A 24,550-nucleotide genomic window follows, 5' to 3' on the forward strand; every position below is an offset into this window, starting at 1 on the left:
TATGGGAGAAGGATGGGTAGTCGTGGTGGTGATGATGGAAGTATAGGTGGGAGTGGAGGCCGAAGTAGTGATGGTGGTAGTAGTGGTAGTTATTGATATGGATGATATGGTGGAGGGGGAGGGGGGTGGTGGGGGCTTCTGGATTGTGGGTTGATTTTCAATAACAGTGGGGAGAATGTTGGGGTTATCATACATTTGCTGCAGGATATACTCTGGGGTTGGCACCACTGTATATTGCCTGTTGTTGATTTTCGCTCCGTCGACTTCCAGGACTGCTACATCAGAGTCGTTTCGTAGGTAGGCCAAGACCTGCGTGGAAGGGTGAGAAGTTATACGGTCCATGAGTCTGCGTACATCGTGGACTCGGAGGCCGCCCTTTCGAAGCTGGGTCTGGATAACATGTTCTGAGAGATCGGTGTCTACACCTGTGAGGAGGCAGGAATACATGTTGTTATGGGGAGGCGACAGCCAACTAGGCGTCTGCCTATTTATGCTTGCTTGGGCCGACTGAGTTGCAATTTTGAGGTGAGAGCACCCCAGCCGAAAAAATACAGGTGTATTTCGTTGATCCCGAGTTTTTGTACAGTATGTTCACCCTAATGGCCTAATGGACGCTGTATTGTCCACAAGATCGTCCTGCACACCTCAGTACCGGTACTCTTTTAAGAAGTATCTCTGCTGGCTAGTGATCGATTGTATGAAAGATGAGGGTACCGTACCGACTAAAGGAAGGGAAGATCTTTCTTGGCCTCACAAAACTAATTACCGTCGGAATTATAAAAGTACCAGAATTAATAAGGTAGAGTCGCACAGGAAAGATAACAGCGAGACGTATGGGGTAAAATAGGTACCTATATAGAAACAGTACCAGCCTAACTCGAGTTTCGGGGTTGCTACGCGTATCGCGATATAGGGGCAACGCATCCGCCTGTTACCCGGCGGCCCCGGGTTCGATTCCCGGCCGGGTTTTTAATTGTAATGATTAATATCCCTGGCCTGGGGAATGGGAGTTTGTGACGTCCTTTATCTTCGTAATCTTACACACAACATTCCACACTACCGCCATTCCAATTACACGCAGGTTCATACAATATGGTGCTAACTGGGGCAAAAGATCCACATGGGACGACGCCCCGAACAAGTACGCCTAGCATTTAGAAGAAAAAAAGTGTGAGCCCTTGGGTACTCCTTTACCCAATCGAATGCTTTTCTGATAGGGATTTTTCTGATTGAAGGTACCGGCATTTTTTGTCATTTCTTTCTTAACACCATTTTAAAGACATATTACAAATAATTGTAGACCGTCCAGCTATGAAACTACGTACACGGTATTTAAGGACAGCTTCAACAGAATATGAACAAAGGTTTATGAAGCTTAATATACAAATACATAGGAAATAGGACGAAAATAAATTTGAAAAACAAAAGAAAAATAAACAATGTTTAAAATGACAACTGAAATCCGCGCCATGGCTTAGGTTAAGAACAAAAGCCACTTTTTACCAATGTCTGTAATTTCCTTTATTCCCTCGGCGCATTACCTGCATTGAACTACTTTTCCTTCCATAGCATATTCGTCGCACGTCCCTTCCCTTTCTGCAGCATTTCATGACGTCATCCACAAGTCATAGAATAAGAATTTCTGGAGTGCGCTACACAATCGATGCTTGTCTTTGACCACTTCAGGTGTCGATTTTCTATATGGTGTGGTTAATTCAAAATGGCGAAGTGGTGTTTCGGCTTCCGGGTTGATCACCACATGTGACGAGTTTGTGTCAGTGATTAACTCGAGACATAAGTCCGTGTTATACATTAACAAGTACCAAACACAACGCCCTTCCTTCTCCAGGTATAGTTTCACAAGAAGTAATTAAGTAGATGTCTGATCCTCATAGTGCAGGCCTGTTACGCTAATGAGACTTATGACGTAAACATCTGACATGGACGTTAGTTAGCCAATAGGATGAATTCTTTTGATGGGTTTGGAAAATGGGAGGAGACATACGATCTTGTGCTCTTGCTGAAAATCAAAACACCAAAGATGTATTACCGCTGTTTTGTTTCATACAAGATTGCCACACCCTCCCTAATTTTAGAGGTTACATTTTGATTAGATTTTTATTCTGATGCGAGTGATAACTGAACGTTCAGTGAATTTTAATCAACGCAAGTCTCGTGTGTTAGTGATTACTGCCGAAGTGTGAGGTCAGTGTAGGTGCAATTATCATATATCCTGTCACTGTTACATCACTGATAAAATTCCTATACTTGCAGACCTCTAGGTGACCAATATTGAATTACTTTTTGTTGTAACATCCTGCCTCAGGCAGTCGTTCATGGTCGTGATTTGTATGAATTGTTACCTTATTTTTACTCCTTTTATAAATATTCTTGCGAAGTCTAGTACTTTGCCAATCGAATACACGAGTTAGAGAAGCATGAGTCATTAGTGAATTTAACCCTTTCATTTGGTAAGTGACAAGGATCGAATGGCCTTCACTACGTTCTTCTTTTAGAATTCAGTTTTACAGGTGAATTAAAAAAAAAAAATCAGTGCATTAAGTGAGTTTTGTGTTTTGTGCTGCTGAATGCATGTAAGGAAGGTTTGGATACAGTGAATGAATATGTAAGTAAATATTAAACTTTTTGATTACTGTAGCTCAAACTACAGGTTATTTATTACTGGTGCTGAAAAGTCACAATGTAGAGGTAAGAAAGTGAGGTTATTTTGAAGTGGTTAAAGTTAACATAATGCACCTGGGCTGTTTTAAGGCTCCTATTAAGGATTCGTAGAATAAGCTTTATTTCAAATATGTAGACATGCAGTCTTAAGGATCTTGAATTGACTAGTGAATTATTCTGTTAAATAGTAAATCTGGTGTAGACTTTACTCCTGCGTGTCGCGATGAGAATGAAATCATGATGAAGACGACAAATACACCCAGCCCCCATGCCAGCTAAATTAACCAATGATGGTTAAAATTCCCGACCCTCCACGAACCTGCTACGCTGGTGTATGATACTCCCGCGTGGCGTGTCCCAGGTGGCGGATAGGGGGGTCCTAACCGGCTTGCCGGCAGACTTGAGGGAAATAAAATACCTCTCGCAGACCAAACACACCCCCCATGTGGGTGGGGGAGGCAGACGAAGAATTCACCCACGGTATCACCTGCCTGTCGTAAGAGGCGACTAATAGGAGCGACCAAGGGATGATCAAATTAAAACCATGTTCAAAACTACTTGTGATTAGTACCACCACGCGGGAAACGCCATGGGTCGCTTTTACTTGCGCATAGTACCACTACGTTGGGTACCAAATAGGTTTGTGATTAGTAGCAAACAAGGGCTCGACGGCTTTTACAGTACCTGTGATTAGTAGCACTATATGAGCGACACCATGGGATGAAGGAACCCATGGTTCTGGCTTGCCTATGATTAATACCCACTATATGAGGAACACCATGGGATTGTACGAGTCGCTGTGGTTAGTACACTTAGGTGATGAACATCATAATGGCGCCTCAGTGTGCGAAACACAGTAGGTCTGTAATACATGTGCGAATTTCATTACCTGTGCGTAGTACCATAATGTAAAACCGCGAGTCTACGCTACTCTTGATAAGTACCGCAATATGACAAATACCATGGTTCTACTTTTCTAGTGATAAATACAATTATGAGGGGCCGATGACCTGGATTTTGTACCCATTTCGACAGCAAGCATAGTCGATTCAGCATCGTGCTATAGAAGCAGCCCCTTGGTCTGTACTACTACTGTTTTGTGCCAGCTTCTGTGCATGTGAGGCACTATTGGTCGGATCCACTGATTGTTTTAAATTCATGTTCATCCATCCATTCATTCTTCGTCCTTACGCTTTTTATTCTGGTCAGTGGAAGATTTTGGGTTTTTAAGTTGTCATCTCATTTCGTCTTATTTCGTACCATTGGGGGTCGATGACCTTGATGTTAGGCCCCTTTAAACAACAAACATCAGTCAATCATTCTCGACCCTGCCTGGAATCGAACCCGGGACCCCTGTGGCCAAAGGCCAGCACGCTAACCAGTTAGCCATGGAGCTGGACAGCCGATTATTACTGGAGTGTAATTCAGGACAAGAAGAATGTTCAATACAAAAGGAAGAAATGAAACTTTTTGGTGGCAAATTTCTGCCTATATTTTCCACTTTTTATAAACATTCTAAGGTATGAATAATAGATATCATGGTAAAATTTAAGCCCGTAGCTTCCAACCTTAATAACATTTTTAATAGGAATTAGAATTTATGGAAATCTTGCTTGGAAATCCTTTTAGAAGAGAGGTGTGTTCATTGCAATGTCATGGAACCCACCTTCCCACCCCCAGAAATACATTTACTTATATATAACCGAATGAAGTAACGAGCAACAGTCGCCATTGTGTAACTTATTGTTGAAGTACGAACTTGCATTCCTATTGGCCGAAGTAAAGTTGCCTGTGGCGTTATCGCCAATAACCAGAATGTATTACCAACCCGCGCAGAATAAAAGCACAAACATTGCTGAATTCCGTTCTTATTTGCCTGGTGCAATCTTTATTTTGAAAAGCTACTGAAAACAGTTGTAATTTCTACCACTGGATCCTATAAAATGCATTGTAATTGCCCTTCGTCAATCTGAAGTATAGGAAATGTTGTAATTCAGCTTTCCATCACTAGCCTGCATATGCGCTATCGGCTGTACCCTAACCAGTGCAGACCTAGGTGTTTGCACAGGATAAACTAGAGGCCTAAGGATGCTTCGCGTCTCTAACGTGGGGGCTTCCCACTTTGCTTGTCTCCATCCCTACCCTAACCAGCGCAGACTGATGGCATTTGCGTAGGGAAAACTAGAGCCTAAGGCCGCCTCTTGGCTCTAACCTGGGGGGCTTGTCACATCTTAGTAGTCGACTTAACTAAGAGAGTTTGACAGCCTTGTTCACCTCCCTGACTACGTCCTCTGCGAGAAGAAAAGAAAGGACAGTCACTCCTCGCGGACTAATATTGGAGTATTAATTATATCACTATTTAGATTGATGCTTTCACAGTCCGTGATTGTGGAAGTGATAATAAGTCTTCTCTAATAATATAGATCTCCCAAGATAATTCTGGTTTCTCTCTCACCTGTTAGAGTAAAATAGAAAGTCAAAATTGACATGCTGGGAGCCTAAATGAGGAGTGTATGTTCGAAAGGCGCTATTTCCATCCTAAGAAAGTTGTGAGAAAAACACGAGAAGATTATAATAAAAGGCACATGGAACGTACCCATGATTGAGTATGGTACACATTTTTAGGAATTAAATCTTTTTTGGTCTGGATTGCTCATGGCATTTGATAATATTCAACTACTGCAATGCATATGGATGAAATACTAATTTTCATTTTGAAGTCTAAATATCACCTTTTGAACAGACGCTCCTCAGATATTTTCTGACATGGCAAAAGCCCAAAAGCTTATCATCATCATCTATACAATAGATATCACTGATGATTTTTCTGTTGCTATTTGTTTTACATTGCATCAACTCAACGAATGGCTAGGTCTGGGAAGGGAGTGACCGTGGCTCATTTAAGATATATCCCCAGCATTTACAGTGTGAAAATGGGAAACCACAGAAAGCTATCTTTAGGGCTGCCGACAGTAGGATTCAAACCCGTTATCTCCCGAATGCAACCTAACAGCTGTATACTTCAAAATGCATCCAGCCAGCTTAGAACGCGGTCTGTCAATATGACAAACGTTATTTACAAGTGATGGTTTTTTTATTCTGAAAAAAAAATGAGAAAGAAAACATGGTTTTATGCAGTGTACTCTGAATTATCTGAGGTTAATCCACGGTTGAGATATAGGCATGTTGACAAGGAATCTTGCTATCTTAAAAGAGCAAAGACTTAAAAAATAATTTACTGTATTTACACAAAGTACAAGTTTAAAAAAAAAATGCATATTCTTACCTTGAAACGGCAGTAGTTCCTATTGTCAGTCCATGCTGCTGTTAACATGATGCTTACATATTTTTAGTTGTCCATTTTGTGGAATTATTTCTTTACTTTTAAATTATTGTTTATATGACCACGCCCATATCATCAGCCACATAACCTCCTTGGCACCACAATTCCCGTAGTTTTGATTTGTGTGTTATAAAACATTAAAACACAACAACGACTAGGCGTTATTCTTTCCCTCCACTCTTCTTACATAAAGGGAGACAAAACATGACGCCTCATTTCTGCACGGTTTCCATTCAGGAAAATATGTCTGGTGATGGATTTCGATGTAGAAAAGCTTATTTTAAGATACAGTCTCGTCCTTTATGGAATATGGAAGTGAAGGAGTACTGTGACCGTTTGAACTGCTCGAGATTTTGATCTAGCAGGTTTTTAGTGTCTGATATTGTTGACAACTAATAATTGAAATTAAGAATTTAAGCTATGGTTTATGCCAGGCATGTCAAGGTCATGAGCTGGCTGACAGTTCTGTGCACATGATAAACAGCTGTTACAAGCGCTAGCCAGGATTTTATCAGATAGCGCAAGCCTGGGGGGGTTGTACATTTCACTTTCATAACTACGGTACTCCGTACAATACATGTATTACTCACGCAAATTTTAATGATATTTGGTGTTACGGGGGTGAGAGTAAGGAGGGAGCTCTCCCGGTTCCGGTAATATTGCCAGTTGAATGGAAATGAAATCTGAATTGAATTGATAATATGATCAAAATTAATTTTCTAAACCTTTATTATCTTAAGGCAACAACTGTGTCACGCACACTTTCTTCTTTTCCTACCGCTTTTCCCACACCTTTGGGGTAGCACATGTGGATTTGGCCCTGTTTTACGGCTGGATGCCCTTCCTGACTCCAATCCTATATGGAGGGATGTAAGCACTATTGCGTGTTTCTGTGGTGGTTAGTAGTGTGGTATGTTGTCTGAATATGATGAGGAGAGTGTTGGGACGGACACATACACCCAGTCCCTGAGCCAGAAGAATTAATCAGAAGCGATTAAAATCACTGACCTGGCTGGGAATCGAACGTCTGCACGGTTTCCATTCAGTAAAGGATGTCTGGCAATGGATTTCGACGCAGGAAATCTTATTTTTGAGATCAGTCTCGTTCTTTATGGAATATGGAAGTGAATGAGTTTTGTGACTGAGTCTTAGAACTTGAAATGTGGGAGGAGGCAGTAGTTGACGTATTTGGAGGCAGAGACCCTCTGAACCGAAGGCCATTACACTGACCATTCAGCCAACAAGTTGGACTGTGTCACACACACACACACACACACATTATATAACATTTCTCGATGCGAATCTTGTTCCTAGCATGAATTCTATAGTTTGGCTTTGCTGTGTAAACAACAACGGTACTCGTAGGTAAAGTGTACGCCAGGTGTCTCACAGCGATGCAAAAGCGATTTATGGTTCTTGTTTCAAAGGTTGCCAATACGAATGTCGAAGATAACCGAGGTCTACCGATTTAGCTCTAGGGAGTTCATGTATCACTAAAAGTTGCGCAGTTAATATATATTCTTCCATATAAGGGTGTACATAATTGAATGTACTCAACACGGCATTTGTATAAGATGCAGAAATCTCCATGCTTTGTAACGACCCTGTAATAGAAAAATAAAATAGTTTGCCTTAAAATATGAAATACAAAATAAAAGGCTTTTGCTTAGGGGCTTAACATGTCTTAACACTGGTCGCCTGCTATAATGGTTAGCGGTTGAGCAGCTTTCAATTTGTATAGAAACATATGAAAGGCAATGCCTTGGCTGCTGCCTAACCATGTGAGTGCGTGGCCGCCGCTATTGGCCGCGGTCAACTCGACTACTGTGCGGTCATGCTGAGGTCGATTTGCATAGACTTGCATGGGAGACAAAGCACGATGCCTCACGTCTGCACGGTTTCCATTCAGTAAAGGATGTCTGGCAATGGATTTCGACGCAGGAAATCTTATTTTTGAGATCAGTCTCGTTCTTTATGGAATATGGAAGTGAATGAGTTTTGTGACTGAGTCTTAGAACTTGAAATGTGGGAGGAGGCAGTAGTTGACGTATTTGGAGGCAGAGAAATGTCACACGATGAGAAGAAAACTGGATAAGTTTATGTTTTAAATTTCAAGACATGATTGTTAAATATATTTTGTTAATTTTGTATTAAGTTACATATTTATCAATGTTCTTTTGCATACTATGGAAGTGAAAAATCAGTTGACACTTACAGTGATTTTCTTGTACTTAATTCGATTGAGAGTATTACAGTATTATTTACACGCTTAAAATATAGGTTTATATGCCAGTTTCAGTAACATTTTATACAAGTACTTACATGAAAACTATAAATTAAATTCTTAACACTTGTTTAAATAAGATACAGCCTACGGACACATATTTTGTCAGCTTTTATACTATTAAAATTGTCAGTAAGTATGTAAGGTGTCATATAAATCAATGTCACCTTTCATACGATTATAATGTGTGGTCATAGTAGGCTTCATTATTTCTTCACCATTTCTACTTGTTCTTCCTGTAGTTTCAATGGTATTGCTGTGTTTAGTTGAGATCATCAACACATCTTTTTTTTGTCCATCCACTTCATTACTGTGACACCTTTATCACTTTCCATGGCCTTTGACTCATTTTTCTTCAGTTTCGCTGCAGTCACTTCTTTCGGGAATCCCTTTCTATTATTTCGCAATGTCCCGACAAGATGTGTCTTGCGGTCAAGAAGTTCATTTGCTAGTTGTAGCGAAGTGTAGTAATTGTTGGTGCATAAAAATCGCTCCTGGTCTAAGTACGGCTCCATCAGGTGGAGTATAACTTCTGACACCATAGACAGATTTTTATCAATAGGGGGCTGTTCCTTTTCCAGCATAAATAATAATTCTATACATGTGACCAGAATCATCACATAACTTGAACATCTTAATACCGTTTTTGTGGGCCTGAGAGATACTGCTTGAACGATGATCTTCCTTGTCAGGGAACAATAGATTCATCTATGACCATATTGCATCCAGGAGTCTTCACTTCCTGAAATTGGTTTACTATCAGATTCACTGGCAGCTGTATTTAAATGCAGCTTGCCTACCTGTTCCTCATTGTTGGCAAAGTGCCAGAATCTCAACAGTGACCAGAACCTGTTTCTGCTCATAACACTATGAGCAGCGTTTGTGTAGAACATTGTCTTATCACTCCAGTAACAGGCAAAGAATGGCAGTTGCACAAGACCCATCCACAAACGCAAACTGAGGAATTTCGTCAGGTGTTGTATCGACCCATTCATTAAGGCGGCTTGATCTACTTAAATGCTTAGACATTAAAACTTGCTGAGCATTTTGGTTAGTTTCTTGTACCATTAAATTAATTACATCATCTGTAATGAATAAACAATGCATATCATAGGGTTAGGCTTCATAACTATAGCCCGGATTTCCATGCACTGATAGTGCAAAATATGCATGCATTCATGCACTATCATATGGCAAAACATGCACAATAAACTGGAAAATATGCACTATCAAAATTCAGTTCCTTTTGAAACATGAACAAAAACTACCCTAATTTCTCCAAATTGTCTTGATTAAGCTCATCCGTTTATCATTCAGCACATACTTAAGCACAGAAAATTATCTTTTTACGTCACGAGAAGTGATAGATGCATAATTCAATGAAGACATTTGGACAAAGTGAGGTCAAATTGTACGTCTAGGCCCTTTAGCCCTTCAACTTTTGGCATAATTGAGGAAATTGCCTAATTTTATGTTTTTCGTAGTATGGGGATCCCTACTTTTTCTGCTAAGAAATGTTTTCAATATTAAAAAATTCATGGTGTAACAGCCGTAAGGGCCTTGGCCAACGAAACGAATTCTGGTCAACGCGAAGGCCTGCAGATTACGAGGTGTTGTGTGGTTGGCTCAACAAATTCTTTCGACTGTTATTCCTGGCTTTCTAGACTGTGACCGGTATCTCACCTTCAGATAGTTACTCGGTTGTAATCAGGTAGGCTGAGTGGGCCTCTAACCATCCCTCAGACCCAGGTAAAAATCCCTGACCTGGTTGGGAATTGAACCCATAGACTCCGGGTAAGAAGCAAGCACTCTACTGTACCCCTACACCACAGGGCTGCTTTTGAAGTTCTCTTCTCCAAATAAAATTTGATTTGAACCCCCATCTAACATTTTTGCTTCAGAGAACTGAGACTGTTGTATACTGTTTCTCATTGTGATAAATAGTCTTATGCTTGTTTAGCATTTGTATGTATGTTCAGTCCGTCAGCGATTCCGCTGGTGGGATCCTCAACAGCTCTGCCATCAGCTGTCATAGATGGCCTAGGCATCACTGAAGGGGCGTACTAGGGAAAATGAGGAGTGAGGTAGTTTCCCGTTGCTTTTCTCACCGAGCCAGAAGTTGCTATTACATATCAGTCTGCCAAGCCCACTGAAATGCATGCACCAACCGACCCTATGAGCAATATTTTCACACCATTCATAGTAGGGACTGGCTGCAGAAGGAATGGCATTACTAGTATCACTCATACCTCAGTCACTTTCATTCTGTCAAAGCCAAGGATAAAGCTGAGACAGCTCAATGAAAGTAACAAAATTGCTCTAGCCCATACCAGAAGACATAGTGCACTGTAAACACTAGGTCCCGCCAGCAAAGGCATTTAGCATTTGTACAATCTTCATATTTCCAGTACTTTGTGTGTAATGAAGTAATGTACACGAATTAAGATTTTTTTCTTTTACAGAATCCCTTCACTTCAGATTGTCACTGGATTAAGGAATATTGCTGTGGAGAAGTAACATCTTTCACGGGTTGAACTTTGGGTAAGAAGCTCTATGTTTATTTAATTTAAAGTGAATAGCTTTTTTTGTATGTAGATTTCCTTGGCTTTTATATAGCGGATGGCCCACCAGTCCCTTGCGATCCACTTTTATGCATCCCTTCACATTTACTACAATTCTGAAAGATATTGGTCCCTCTCTCTAAATCGGGGTAATATAACGAGATGTGTGTTAATGGGCTAGAAGACAGCAGGAATCGTGAGCGCCACTATTAATTCATTATGGGTACCTCGAATGAACTCGCAAAACGAGTACAGATACGCAGAACACGTACTTTAAAACAGGATGTGGACGCACAGACCGTAAGTACGGTACTGTATAGTTTGGGAAGTGGGCGCCGTAGGTCAAGTGTCGCAGTAGCTCATATGGCTAGTTCGCGGTAGGATGTGTGTTAGTTGACAGTGGTCGAGGGTTAGAAGGTTCAAGTCCCATGCAAGTATTTTTTTTTTAAAGCCAGTTTCCTGGGATGTGGCAAGATTGTATACTTAATACCAGTATTTTTCACAGACTGATTTGTTTATTTGGCTCTGAAAAGGGCTGTTGGTATGGAGCTGGGTTGATAGAGGCTAGGAAACATGTGACAGGATTTCAGTTTTCCACGTCGTTTAACGCAGCACCTGCTCGAACTGACGACCTCCATGGTCGATACGGAGCTGCATGCGATGTTGTGAGGACTGTCTGGCCCGTCACAACATCTCTGGCAAAATGGATCAGCATGCCTCTGTGATGAGCTGCCTAAGGTGATAAGGACTGACCAGCTCCTCTGCATACACTGGTTGTTTTACATGGCCCCACAGAAAAAAATCCAGGAGCGTAAGATCGGGCAATGTGTCGGGCCATTTGTCAGGATATGTCGCGTGGAGATGGTTCTGGACGACCACCGCCACGTGCGGTGGAGTTCCGTCATGTTGAAACCACATCCTGCAGTGGTCAAAGAGTGGCACGTGTTCCAAAAACGGTGGTAGTTCTGGGAGAAACTGCACATAGTGTTGGCTGGTCAGATGACCCCTCAGAGAAATGGGGACCGATGAGGTGATCACCCATGATTCCACACCATACATTCACGCCCCACTGTACCTGAAAAGCTGTCTGTCGCCCCCATTGTGGATTATTCACACTCCAGTCATGCATATTATGGTGGAATCGTACTTTGTCCGTAAATAAGAGAGTCTCTAGAAAAGCAGGATCAGTGTCCACATGTTGTAGGATCCATTGATAGAACACCATCCGAGTATCGAAATCACGACCATGGAGCTCCTGGTGTAAGTGCAGATGGTACGGGTGATACCGGTGGGTACGCAATATCCGCATGACAGATGTTTGGCTGATGTTTGTCTCTTGTGCAATGGCATGTGTCCTAGTATGAGGGTTACGCCAGATAGCGTCGAACACTGCCTCTTCATTGTCAGTAGATGTCACGGGATGATCTCAAACAGGCCGTGTCCTTCCCAGGAATGCAGTATCCCGCTGGTGTCTTTTCACATTCCGAAATATCATGCCTGTTGGTTGTAGTCTATCCGGATAGCATTCTTGGTACAGGCATTGTGGCTGGTATGCATTCTATCTAGCTTCTCCATAGGTAAGTAACATATCCAAATACTCGTCGCTGGCAGTGAATAAACTTTGTGTTGTGAATTGCTTCGAAGGTGGTGAGTGGGGAGTTCGCGCAGTTACATATTTACCTACCATCGCATGTTGTTATCGTTCCATTGGGGCATACTCTGCCCTACCTGTGGTCTATGAAGCTTGGAACTCGTACGACATAGCTAACTGGCCACAGACCCTCATCTCCTCGTCCAACCCAGCACCATACCCAGTGTAACGATACATGCGGTCTTTTACATGGTCAAATAAACAAATCAGTCATTGTTGGAAGCTATCAAGTATGCAACCTTACCACTTCCCAGGCAACTGGCCGTTAAAAAGAATTGTTATGTGGGATTCGACCCTCCTACCTCGAGCACTGTCCACTATCACATATCTCCCCGCCCGCTTGCCATGTAAGCTACAGCAACACTTGACCAACGGTGCCCCCTGTTTTTTGCAGTTCATGATTTATTTTCTTATACACTTACACATTAATTTACAATATATACATAAGCACTTAAGCAGACCCGGCCAACAGCTGGAAACTGATGATGATGATGATGATGATGATGATGATGATGATGATGACATAAGCACTTAACAAGGGACATAATACATTGAAAAAGAAAAGTGATGTCGTTATTTATCAATGTTAGCACTTTTCTTACACCTCAGTGTCCTGTGCTTATCCTCTTACACCTATGCACTTACATCAAAATACTTTACTCAACATAATACATGCAATTCACTGAAGAACACAGTCTATGCAATGCTACTTTTCATTAGCCTCCGTCTTCACTGTAACACTGCACGCCGCTCGACACTTGCACCGCTTTCCAGCACGTTTGAGACATGGAGTAAATAAAGAAAATATAACACACACGAGATATCGTTGTAAACATTTCCCAGCCTATACGGTACCGTGCTCCCGGTCTATGCGTCCACCTCCTGTTTAAAAGTACATGTTCTGTGTATCTGTACTCGTTTTATGGGTTTATTCGAGGTGCCCATAATGAATTAATAGTGGCGTTCACGATTCCTGTTGTCTTCTAGCCCGTCCTCTAGGGAGAGGGACCGATGTCTTTCAGAATTGTAGTAAATGTGAAGGCATGCATAAAACTGGATCACAAGGGGCTGGTGGTCCACCCGGTATATATATATTCCCATTTCCTGGTATGATATTGGGAGCGGGCAATGATGTCATTTTTCAGCCCATTCATATTAATTTTGTTATCTTCTGGTGAGTCTGTATGTCCTTTTCTTCATCTCCCCTCCCCTCAGTGTGCAGGATTGTTTAATTACATATATGAAAGGTTTTCTAAGTGATATGTAAATTATGTAGAAAAGATTAGGTCACTTGAATGAGAACCTTAAATGCCAATCAGTAGGATGATTGATTCATCATCATCATTTTTCTTTTTTTCTTTCTTCTCTTTTCTCTTTCTACTGCTTTTTCCCATATCTGTGAGGTCACGGGTGCGAACTGTGTTGCACGGATGGATTTGGTCCTGTTTTACGGCTGGATGCCCGTCCTGATGCCAACCCTATATGGAGGGATGTAATCACTATTGCGTGTTTCTGTGGTGGATGGTAGTGTAGTGTGCTGTCTGAATATGAAGAGGAAAGTGTTAGGACAAACACAAACACCCAGTCCCCAGGCCAGAAGAATTAATCAGAAGCAATTAAAATCACCGATGCGGTCGGGAATTGAACCTGGGACCCCTCTGAATCAAAGGCCTCAAACGCTGACCATTCAGCCAATGAGTCGGACAATAATCATCATCATCATCATCATCATCTCATTATCACCATTCCAAAGTTTGGTTGGGGATCAGGGAAGTAGTGTATTGACTGCCTTCCTTCAGCCAGTTTTATGATCTCTTGATAAGTCTGTCCTTGTCTCGTGTTATTGAGATATGCTGCTCTTGATCTTCCTCTGGGTATTCTGCCTTCAACACATTCTTCAGCAGCGTGGTGCACCAATATTGGAGTATTTTATCCGGTGACTGATATGTTGTGTTTTCCTTTCTAAGTGGTATCATCAAGGCTGAATTAGTAGTACTTACTCATTCCTTTTCTTATTTGTCCAAGATATTCACAACATACATTGCCAGCATCACATCTCGGATTTTCTCAGTCTAGGTCTGTCCTCAGTCTTTCTGAGGGTTCGTTTTTCCAAGGTGTGTGTAATGACACTCCTTCCGTATGTTTTTACAAATCTTTTCCATATTGTTAGCAACATGGTTAAAGATACCAATATAAATGGTCCGTTATTGGACATTATAAATTTTCTAGCTAACTCATTCCTGGTTGCTAGCATTTCACCCCAGTGTGCTAAGTTGGGCTCATCAGTTCACACCCACCAAGACGCATGGCTTGTGCATACCGTGGAGCCACCGCATAGGCTACTTGGAGCCACTGGCTGTGCCATTGCACTATGCTTCGTGTCATTCGCCTCTTGTAAGAAGTATGTTTTTTTGTTGTGCTTATTGGTATTTACAGATATCATTACGAGTTGCATGAAGAGAGTAACATAAACGTGGACAGTTATTCTACTCTTTCTCTCGCCTCAAATGAGCGATCATAGAGAGTAACGCAAACAGCTCTGATGGTGATGATGATGATGATGATAAGTTCTGTTGTTTAAAAAGTAAAAGATTTATATTTGTGGGCAGAACAAGTGAAAAGTGGAGGCACCCGATGTAACAAACTTACGAGAATAACATGCCTTAAGAACCCTATTTGATGTTGCTCATCAAAATAATGGAGTAACACGTTCAAAGCCAGCCATTCATGGGTGCAGCACTTTAAGGATCGCTATATCATTTCGCAGAAAAGAACAACTGTGACAACTTCTAAGAAAGTCCATCAAGAAATAGACATATCAACTGCAGAAATATTAGTGGGAGATGTTACATAGTTTATATCATCCAGACATTATGGGCCGATTGCAGAAACGATGACTAGTTTTAAGCCTTAGACAACGTCTATCTAAACAACATCTAAATCAAGCACGATCTTCCATTGCATAAACAATGTTCAGCTGATGTTTAACTAGACATCACTTAAAGTTTCAATATTGGTTATAAATGGAGATAGAAGTACTGTATCTTTCATGCAACTCTTTGTTTGTTGCAACCAATGAAATTTGTCGGTGCGCGCGCTGAACGCCAGTCAGCTGTTTGTCTTCCTACACATTACTCAAATATGGCTAAGCATGAGCATGACTTGCCCACAGATAAGAGTATCGCTTTCGGTGGAAATTAAATCTCATAATATCGACACTAAAGCGACACGCCAGCGTACGGGGAAGTGTAGCTTTGATTATAGTGTTGTTACAGTGAGTGTAATCTACTTCGACGAAGGGAAGATGAAGCAATAGTAATGTGTAACCGAGTGTGTTGTATGGGCCATATAAATGTAGCTTGCATTCTGGAGATCGTAGGTTCGAGACGCATCATCAGCAGCCCCGAAGATTGTTTTCCGTAGTTTCCCTATTTTTACACCAGGCAAATTCTAGGCCACGGCTCTTCTTCCCCAGTCCTCCTCCTCTTTAAACAATAATCACCACCATAACCACCACTTGCCTTTTCCTATCTGATGGTTGCCGAAAACTTATGCGATTATATTAAATAAACCACATAGAACCTACTTTTTAGTTTTCACTATTATGTGCGTTTACTTGGCAGTAAATATAAGTGAATCCCTCTCGGTCGATATATGTGACAGCCCTCTGACGATTGGGACACGTTATTCTGATAGTGGAAATTCCATGGAAATTGCCCCATGTGTATAATAACATATATCTGTTGCCAAGAATTGTATTCAAGTTGACAGTTACCAGACTGTCCCTTTGTCAGTTTTAAGAAACAAGTCTCTTGAAAAGCAAAACCTTATTTTAAGATCTATCTTCCTGTACATGTCAAATGAATTGCCGTCAAATGAATTGAGAGGCCGTTGGACTAACCTTTCTTCGAGAAATCGCCTCAACATGATAATAATAATATATTTTATTGCAGCCAATGGCCTAAAGATATTTACATTAATAACACAACATTAGTCATCTCTGCAGAAGGCTATCATCGATTCACGCCGACAAGTACAAATCGTGGCATGATAACGTTCACAGCTCTTACCACAACGTTCACATACACAGTCCGTGTCTGGTTGATGGAGTTTCTTAGTTTTACACAGTTTATAATGAATTCCATGTATTGCAAAGTGTGTAATCAAGTGTCCGAGCTCATATCCTCCTCCTTGCCAGTCTTTGTAAATCATTGCGTCCGTTGAGTAAAATTCGCTCCATGTCTTTCTTCTTTGCTCTTAATTTCTCTATGAACTGTAGATATGTTGGTGTAGTTGGTAGCGGTAGGTGACAGCGGAGATCCTCTACGTAGAAAGGTTCGCGAGTTAACTCATATACAAACCTTGAAGGCGTATACTTCGAGACACATAGTGCCTTTTTCAGAAACGTAGCTTTCACTTTTTCTAGTTGCTCGAACTGTTTCATTTTTAGATGCAACCGTGCAATTTCTAATCGATAGGTGATCACTGGTGAGACTTTGAGGTCAAGTAATTTCAGGGCTGTTTTGATAATTTATTCAAATTCTGTATGTCGTTGATGGCTCTGATTGCTGTATTTGTCCTGTCATTGATGTGGGTAGAGAAAATATTACCTCTAGTTTGTAGTGTGACTTCCAAATACTTGAAGTTTGATACATTCTTTAGAGGTCTCCCATGTATATGAAACTCTGATGCTTTACCTCCTTTCCTAAGTGTAATTGATACTGTCTTTTCCTCATTTAATTGAAGTTTATTCTCTTTTGTCCACTTCACCAACGCGTCAAGTGTCTCTTGCAGTTTCTCGCTGGGCCTCAAGGCAACGACAATATCGTCTGCATACGCATATATGCTTGTTTCTTCAGGGATTACTTCTGTAATGTCCGCCGTAGCATATAAATAGTACTGGGCTTAATGGATCCCCTTGTAGTACACCGGTGGTTTGTTGAATTGGGTTGGACTTCGCTATTCTGTCACTAATTTCTATGCAGTTTGAGGCCAGTATGTTCTGAATTAGTCATTTTGTAAATCATGGAAAAGTAAGGGTCAGGAGGTGATTTACCTCTGCCCATAGTTTATAATTGATGTTAAATTCTAGTGAACTGAATTTATGTTGTATGTGGTACAAAAATTACCATAAAATTTGGAATTTTTCATGAAATGGGCACATTTAATGAGTTCAAAAAGGAAAAAAAAACCTCCCGTGTTCCTTTCATACGATTTCAGTCGATCTACAATAGACTTCACTCCTTTGAAAGAAGCTCAGAGGCGCTCGATTGCATTCGTCTTCACTCGAGATTTTTTCAAGAGGGTAACTAAAGAAAGGAACATGCTTCAATTGGAAAGTCTCAGATGAGCAAAGAAAGAAAACGGCGACAAGTAAGAAGCAGGGACAATACACCACCGGGCCAAGATGTCTTTTGAAGGGAGCAACAGCCTCGGGTTGAAGCAGCATCCATTCACAGTCACGACCCAAGGGCTATTGCAGTGGAAGAGGGAAGACTGCAGTGAGGTAAAGGGGAAGTGATACCAGGCATTCCAAGACGACTCGCGGGAGATGACCAGAAGGTGCATAATGAGAGAATCACATCCGAGAGAGAAGAGTCATACCACAAGAAAAATGGTAATACAGACGTAGAAAGAAGTAAGAAACGATACGGAGTCGACACTTGCTGAGAAAATCCAAGAGAGACAAGAGTTCATTGCACGAAGAAATGGAAGTAGTCTCCAGCAAAGTTGGCATGGAAAATTCATCAGAAGGGTCAGAAATGATGCAAAGAACTAGAGACAACAAAAGAATTGTTCCAGGAAATGATGCAAGATACGTTTATCAAGTAGACAGACCAAAAAGTAATAGGAGACCCTCATCGCCCCATGATTCACACAATGGCTCCGAAAGAGATCGAATGTCTGAGAGAAGCGTTGACAGAATAAGGTCCACACGAAGCAGAGATCCCAGAACACATACACAGGAAGAAGTAAACAGAATAAGATCGTCAAGAAGTAGAGATGTCAGAAATGCACAACACGAACAAGTGGATCAATATAAAACTAAACATGTTCGAAGTAGAGAATCTAGGAGCTTTTCACCCGTGGAAATAGACAGACCAAGAACAAGATCCGTACGAAGTAGAGACAGAAGGTTAATCACACCAGAATCAAGAATGAAATCTGCACGAAGCAGAGATTCAAGAACTAATCCACATGAAGTAATGAAGTTCGAAATAGTGAGGGAAGTCCGAAGCAGACATTCAAGCCTGCACAAAGAAATGGAGAGACAAGGAATGAAGCCAAAACGATCTAGAGATGCACGTAGTCCACAATATGGAAACGAGAGAGAGAAAATGAAGATGTCTTGAAGCAGAGATAGAAGAAATGCCCCACAAGAAGAACTAGATAGACAGAGAACGAGATCTACAACACAAAACAGCGATCAAAGGAAGGTTCCACAAGAAGAAATCGAGAGAGAGATAATGAGATATACCCGAAGCAGGGGCTCAAGATCTGCGATATGGGAAGACTTTAGGGAAAGAAGGAGATCCAGCTGGAGCAAAGATTCTAGACGTTTACAGGGAGAAATGAACAGAAGTCCTTCTGTTCACAACAGAAATTCAAGAGTTAACTCTGAGAACAAATCCCACATGATACCAGATAGTAGGACACAACAATCCACTAGGCGTTCTAGAGCTGCGTCTGAAGATTGCAGGGCACTGCATATGAGCAGAGATGAAACAAGGGTTTACAGGGTACATATCCCAGGTACAGTACCAATGGAACAAGGGATTTGCCAAATAAAGATGCGAGGTATAGTCCCAATGACAGAGGTCCTGTGATGAATAAAACTGAGGCCATGAATTTGCCCGATAGGAAGTCAGGAGAAGTCAGGAAATCGTGGGCTAATAGGAAAGAGTTCAAACCTGTATCTAGCAGAGAATCCAATGTTATTGCTTATGATCACAGGAAACCTATATCATCATTAGAAAGAAGAGACCTGAAATCAGTTTCTGTGGACACAGGCCTACCGAATGTTGAAAATGTTAGCAGAGGATCAAAAAGTCATCGAAGAGAATGGGTGAGACAGGAGTCCAGGCAAGAACCAAGGATTGCCGTGGAGGAGGAAGACATTTACTCCACGGGAGGTGATGGAGAGAGACCTCAATCAAGAAAGGAACCAGAAGAAGGAAGAGCTTTTGAAATTAAAGATCGAGGGTCACAAATACCTGATAAAAAGTATCCGCGAGTAACTTTTCAAGGCAAACCACATGAGCCTGTGAGATGTGAGAATATGTTCTATGCAGTAGGCAGTTCATCTTCAGCCGAATATGCCAGACGAAAGAAACGAAATGAAGGAATGCCTTCGGAGGTGCTCCAAGAAATTGTAACAGAGAAATTCAAGAAGATGGGGCGATGCGGATGAAGAGGTAGTCTAGGAAATCGTGAAATTACAAGTTACTGTGAGAAGGCTCCAATATGTGCGACAGTGATGTAGCTGCTCTTGTCGTTGATAATGGATCCAGAATGTGCAAAGCCGGGTTTGCCGGCGACGATGCTTCTCGTGCTGTATTTCCTTCCATCGTGGGACGTCCACGCTATCAGGGAATCATGGTCGGCATGGGCCTAAAGGACAGTTATGTTGGTCATGAAGCGCAATCAAAGAGAGGTATCCTCACTGTAAAATATCCAATTGAACATGGCATTGTTACTAACTGGGATGACATGGAAAAGATCTGGCATCATACCTTCTACCATGAACTCTGAGTAGCTCCAGAGGAACACCCTGTTCTCACTGAAGCACCAGTCAGTCCCAAGGCAAATCGTGAGAAAATGACTCGGATAATGTTTGAAACCTTCAATTCTCCAGCGATGTATGTTGCAATTCAAGCTGTACTTTCCCTCAATGCTTCTGGTCGAACCACTGGAATTGTTCTGGACTCTGGAGATGGAGTTTCTCACACTGTTCCTATGTATGAAGATTATGCTCTTCCCCATGCAATCCTGCGTCTGAATCTTGCTGGTAGAGATCTAACAGATTACCTAATGAAAATTCTGACTGAACAAGGCTACAGCTTCACAACTACAGCAGAGCGAGAAATTGTTTGAGACATCAAGGAGAAACTCTGCTAAGTAGCTTTAGATTTTGAACAAGAGATGGCAACGGCTGCATCTTCCAGTTCACTTGAAAAATCCTATGAACTTCCTGATGGCCAGGTGATCACTATTCAACATGATTATACAAATTACATGTTTCATGGTATATAACCCTTCGACTGTGATTCACTCCTCTCATTTGAGGTTAAACAGTGCTCTCAGCAGTGTTTAAACATGACCGGTTGAAAATCGGTTTTAGACAGTGTCAAAGTGATAAATAACGTCTCTGCAATGCGGCAGCCATACGTAGGCATTGTTTAACCGTAGACGTCGCTAAATATCTTTTCTGCAATCGGCCCTATGTCACAGTGCTCTTGTTAGTGTGATAGGACTATAGAGAGAAAAAGAGATGAAACAAAAATCACTATAGAATGGGTTGTTCATGTAAGCTTTCTTCTACTGTATATCCTAGCATGTTATATAATGTGAGTTTGTTAATTTGTTAAAAATGAAGCCATGTTTTCAGTGTTGACTTAGTTAAATGTAACAAAGGCTTTTCAGTCTGTCAAACACACAGCAAATACAATGTAAATGAAAACACTATAAACATATCTGTAAAACACACACTAACATACAAAGAATGACATGTTTCGTTCTACAAGAACATCCTCTGATTCTATCAAATCACTTAAAAACAAGCTTGTATATGTACAGTAATGTTTACATAGCGTAAACTTGTCAACGATAGTGAGATTAGTGATAACAGGAAACAGTAATGACAAAAAACAAAATATATACAATTATTAATATAATGAAAAAACTTACGTATTTATCTAGAGTTACTGTACATTACTGTACATATACAAGCTTGTTTTTAAGTGATTTCATAGAATCTGAGGATGTTCTTGTAGAACGAAACATGTCATTCTTTGTATGTTAGTGTGTGTTTTACAGATATGTTTATAGTGTTTTAATTTACATTGTATTTGCTGTGTGTTTGACAGACTGAAAAGCCTTTGTTACATATACTGTGAGTGCAAATATCACTATAGAATATACAGTATTTTAACTGTGGCTTGGATCATAAGTTCTTATTTTACAGATTTTAAAGACTTTTAGTCCTGATGTATGTACATACTGGCCCATTTTTGCTACATATAAATCCTGGCCCTGATGTTTAGTGTTCTGTCATGAACTGAACTTACCTTACAACCAATTTTAACCATCAATATCCATGAAGTTGTGTCAGGAAGTGTCATTGCCAACAGTACTCCTTTGGCATATGTACAGATTACTCAAATAGAAATTTTGTCATGCTGTGTCATATGTATATATTTGTCTAGAGTAAAGACTAAAATAAAAGCAGGGAACAACTGCTCAATTCATACTGTTTTTCATGGAAGTAAATGCTACTGTAAAATTTACTTTCATAAAGAAATGAACTTCCTATCCATTTTTATTCTTTCTTAGAAGAGTGGTATTGTGTACTTCCTGTCCAGCAGCAGTATATTGGACTGCTCCATTTGAGAGAAACAATTCATGGATTTTGACTGGGATTTTTGGAAAGTAAAATTACAGTTGTAGGGTGGTAAAATAGTAGCCACTGCTCACACTGTGTTGCTAGAGTTTGGAGCAGCTGAGATGACGATGTAATTTGTGTGTACTGTGCAGAGATAGAAAGACATATGCATCCTTTGTCACCGCGGTAGTAACTTCCAACATGCCCCGAAATGTGAAGGAAGAACAATTGATAGGCTTAATGCCATTATTTTCAATGTTGTCAAGAATACTTTAGTATGGTATACAACTCACATTAACTTGGTAGTACAATTACCAGAATATAGCTTGTTTCATAAAATATATCATCTTAATTGTTTAAATACTAATTACAGGATTGTCTATGTGACAAGCGTCTCATAGAGACATCATCCACTGCTCATGTTGAAATATATCTGATGTAACAATATTCATTTTTGTACTGGCGCAGGCTTTCATGACCAGGCAGTTCACAAACTTTTTATTAACTAGCTGATGTACCCACGCTTCCCTACTGGATTCTCAGAAAGACTGTCATTGTGGTTTTCCTAAATGATGTCAACATAGGTCATTACAAAAACGTCAGTAGGAATCTAGTGATTAAAGCAATGTATTCGTATAAAATACTCGATCAAATGAAAAAGCTGCACATTTTCTCATTTTTTACGAACAGTACAGTATGCAAAACTTTCAGTGATACTTCGGCTTCCTAGTGCTGAATCTTTAGACCTCGGTTATCTTCGAGATTCGTATTGGCAACCTCTGACATAAAAATTTTGAATCGATTATGCATCACCGTGAGACATCTTTAAGTACTGTTGTTGTTTAAACAGCAAAGTCAAAATATAGGTTAAGCTTGAACGTGAGTGAAGAAAATCGAAGTACCTCACAGGAACAACCTAGAACTCCTACACGGAAACAACGGTTTAGAAAATTCATAATGATCGATCATACTATCGATTCAGTTCAGATTACATTTCCATTCAGTTGGTAGTATTACTGGAACCGGGATAGCTCCCTCCTTACTCCTCAAGCCCGTAAAATGAAATTTCACTAAAAGTTTCGTGGACAGTAGTACGGTGCTGATCTAACAGTCCAAAGTTCCAGTGCTGTAATGACCAGGCCACAGACAGCCGTGAACACTCCTCTGCCATTATTCCGTTAAATATGCACACTGCTCATTTCAATCAGTGCCTTGAGAGTAGGGATAGAATAGCTTGAATGCTATGATGAACCTGTGTGTTACGTACCAGTAGTATCAGAAAATTTATGAACCAGAAGAATGGCATGTTAAGAAGAAAGTTATCTAGCTCCCCAGCTACTTCCTGCCAACATTCAGGCAAGCTGTTATACTCGGTACGACCGGGTGTGTTGACCATGCAGTTAGGGGAGCACAGCTGTGAACTTGATCTGAAAGATACTGGATTCGAACCCCACTGCCTTCAGCCCTGAAGATGGCTTTCCGTGGTTTCCCATTTTCACACCAGGCAAATGCTGGAGCTGTACATTAATTAAGGCCACGGCCGTTTCCTTCTCACTCTTAGCCCTTTCCTATCCCATCGTCGCTGTAAGACCTATCTGTGTTGGTGCGATGTAAAGCAAATTAAAAAAAACTCTGTTCGCAGCAGTAATTTCATCTAGTGGAGATGAGTGGCAATGAAAGGCACAAAGCACATCACAAAAACAATGGTCAATGTAATGTTATTGTTGATCAATTTTATGAGCTTTCTATTTTGCAGCCTTCACATTTAGTTTTCTTTCGAATCTGTGATATTTGGGCGCCTTATAAAATTAGTTATAGCATAGATTGTAGTTCCTTATTCCCTACTTTACATACCGATTTTCATTTAATTCTGTTCACCCATTTTCTCGTGACTGGGCGCTGATGTGGACTTAAGCAACAAAAATCCAAATTCACGCATATATCTCTGTTACCATGGCCGGTACGGTAAAAATGTATAAAACATAAATGATCAGAAATTTAATACTATATAACATTAGTTATGTAGTATTTATCGATAGAACCACTAAATATTTAAGAATTACATTTTAGGCTTTCCCCTAAACTACCATTTCACTCAGCATGTATAAAATTATTTAAAGCCTAGTTTGTAGAGACTTATTCCCCGACTTCGCATAGCGATTTTCATTAAGATAGCACAGCTAATAACATAAATATTTGAAAATTAAATTTTAGGCCTTCTCCTAAACTACCATTTCTCTCAACGTGAATAAAATTATTTATGGCCTAGATTATAGTGACTTATTCCCCGACATTGCATACCAATTTTCATTAAATTATCTTCAGCAGTTTTTATTGATGCGTGTACATACATACAGACAGAAATTGGTAAACTGTATTTCCTTGTTACTGTGGACACGATCGATACCGAAATACCATTCTTTTTAAA

The 24,550-nt window shown here is 40.6% G+C and overlaps 1 protein-coding gene, 1 long non-coding RNA gene and 1 pseudogene across 8 annotated transcripts in view; 2 read left to right on the plus strand and 1 right to left on the minus strand.

Moving 5' to 3' along the window:
* LOC136884430 (uncharacterized) overlaps window positions 1-21,880 on the minus strand; it is a 64,125-nt gene extending 42,245 nt beyond the window's left edge. The window contains exon 1 of one of the 2 annotated variants that reach the window (XR_011018873.1): window positions 21,809-21,880. This is a non-coding gene — a long non-coding RNA (uncharacterized lncRNA). The remainder of the gene's footprint in view (window positions 1-21,808) is intronic. The other variant, XR_011018874.1, reaches the window with a different exon arrangement.
* Window positions 1,721-24,550, plus strand: part of Usp47 (ubiquitin specific protease 47) — a 225,358-nt gene continuing 202,528 nt past the window's right edge. The window contains exons 1-2 of one of the 6 annotated variants that reach the window (XM_067156578.2): window positions 1,721-1,849; window positions 10,772-10,850. The gene's annotated coding sequence lies outside the window, so the exon portion shown is untranslated. Of the gene's footprint in view, window positions 1,850-1,981; window positions 2,206-2,454; window positions 2,472-2,608; window positions 2,627-10,771; window positions 10,851-24,550 lie in introns of those variants that run through there. The other 5 variants (XM_067156579.2, XM_068229903.1, XM_067156580.2 and 2 more) reach the window with 5 other exon arrangements.
* On the plus strand, window positions 19,986-20,774 carry LOC137502832 (actin-2-like; annotated as a pseudogene).

The sequence above is a fragment of the Anabrus simplex genome, chromosome 12 (genome assembly GCF_040414725.1).
Source record: "Anabrus simplex isolate iqAnaSimp1 chromosome 12, ASM4041472v1, whole genome shotgun sequence".
Lineage (NCBI taxonomy): Eukaryota > Metazoa > Arthropoda > Insecta > Orthoptera > Tettigoniidae > Anabrus > Anabrus simplex.